At 39.1% G+C, this 2,049-nt stretch overlaps 1 pseudogene; it reads right to left on the bottom strand.

Moving 5' to 3' along the window:
* Nucleotides 1-210: 210 nt before the first annotated feature.
* LOC146898894 (secreted RxLR effector protein 161 pseudogene) lies at nucleotides 211-867 on the bottom strand (annotated as a pseudogene).
* Nucleotides 868-2,049: the final 1,182 nt, after the last annotated feature.

Genomic DNA, 2,049 nt, shown 5'->3' with positions numbered 1-2,049 from the left:
ATTATAGATACATGCAAAAGAGCACATATACAGAAGGTTTAACGTTCAGAGAAACATCAAAGAAACATCAATTTTTCTCCCCCTTTTTAGCCACAAAATATGCCAAACATAATTGTTCAGAGCATCAGGAGTACATCATTGTTTGTATACCCCACATTACAAAGACGTGCAAAAATAGAGAGTTGACAGCACGCCCCACACTGCAGATGATTAAGCTTCCTCATGCAGGCAAATTCCCAACTTGCCTCTTAAATTTTCAAACTGTATAGCATCCAAAGATTTAGTAAAAATATCTGCCAGTTGCTCCTCGGTGTCTACATGGTCAAGTGTCACGACCTTTTCTTCAACAAGATCTCTGATGAAATGATGTCGAATGTCAATGTGCTTTGTTCTGCTATGTTGAATAGGATTTTTTGAAATGTTGATAGCACTTAGGTTGTCACAGTATAAGGTCAGAACATCTTGTTCCACATTATACTCCTTCAACATCTGCTTCATCCAAACAAGTTGAGAACAGCTACTCCCAGCTGCTATATATTCAACTTCAGCAGTAGATAAAGACACACAATTTTGTTTCTTACTAAACCAGGAAATCAAATTATTTCCTAGAAAGAAACATCCTCCAGAGGTACTTTTCCTGTCATCAGCACTTCCATCCCAGTCAGCATCACAGTATCCTATCAGCTTAGTATTATCACAGGATGAGTATAAAATTCCATAGTCACTGGTGCTATTGATGTACTTCAGTATTCTCTTCACTTGAGTAAGATGACTCATCTTTGGGTCAGCTTGATACCTTGCACACACACCTACAGCAAAGGTGATGTTTGGCCTGCTTGAAGTAAGGTATAGTAAACTCCCAATCATGCTTCTGTACATGCTTTGATCAACAGATATGCCTCCTTCATCTTTTGTAAGCTTCAAGTGAGTGGCAGCTGGAGTTCTTTTGTGACCACAATTATCCAAGCCAAATTTCTTCACAATGTTCTTGGCATACTTACTGTGAGAAATGAAGATTGTGTCCTCCATTTGTTTGACTTTAAGTCCAAGAAAATAGGTTAATTCACCAACTAAGCTCATTTCAAACTCAGATTGCATTTGCTGTACGAAATGTTGAACCATCTTGTTCGACATTCCACCAAAAACAATGTCATCAATATATATCTGGGCAATCATTAGTCTACCATTGTCATCTTTTACAAACAAGGTCTTGTCTGTGCCTCCTTTCTTGTAACCTTGACCCACAAGAAATTGAGTGAGTCTTTCATACCAAGCCCTAGGTGCTTGCTTTAATAAATACAGAGCTTTCTTCAATCTGTACACATGATTGGGAAAGCTGGGATCAATAAATCCTTTAGGTTGCTCAACATAGACTTCCTCATTCAAATACCCATTCAGAAAGGCACTCTTAAAATCCATCTGAAACAGCTTAAATTTAAGAATACAAGATACACCTAGCAGTAATCTTATAGACTCCAGTCTAGCAACAGGAGCAAAAGTCACATCAAAATCCAGACCTTTTATCTGGGTGTAGCCTTGAGCTACTAGTCTTGCCTTGTTTCTGGTCACAATCCCATGTTCATCAGACTTGTTCTTGAAGATCCACTTGGTGCCTATCACATTCACATCTTCAGGTCTTGGAACTAATTCCCACACTTCACTTCTTTTGAACTGATTCAGTTCCTCTTGCATTGCTTCAATCCAGAATTCATCTGTCAGAGCTTCTTTAACATTTTTAGGGACAATCTTGGACACAGAGCAAGAGTTGGCAATGACCCCAACTGATCTTCTGGTAGTGACCCCTTCATCAGGATTTCCAATAACAAGGTCTAGTTGATGATTCTTTTGTACCCTTGTGGAAGGACCCTTCATAGTGGACATCTGATCCGGCTCATTATCTTCATGTTCATCTTTCTCTGGTTCAGATTCAATCACCTGGGTAGGTGCATTAGTTTCCTGAGTAGGTGTTGGAACATCATCATCAACATCCGGAACCTTCTCTTTAGGCACATCATCAATCACTACATTGATAGATTCCATCACAGATTC

The sequence above is a fragment of the Medicago sativa genome, chromosome 8, assembly GCF_051527215.1.
Source record: "Medicago sativa cultivar Bolivia chromosome 8, Bolivia_mono, whole genome shotgun sequence".
Lineage (NCBI taxonomy): Eukaryota > Viridiplantae > Streptophyta > Magnoliopsida > Fabales > Fabaceae > Medicago > Medicago sativa.
This window is presented reverse-complemented; position numbering and strand designations above follow the sequence as displayed.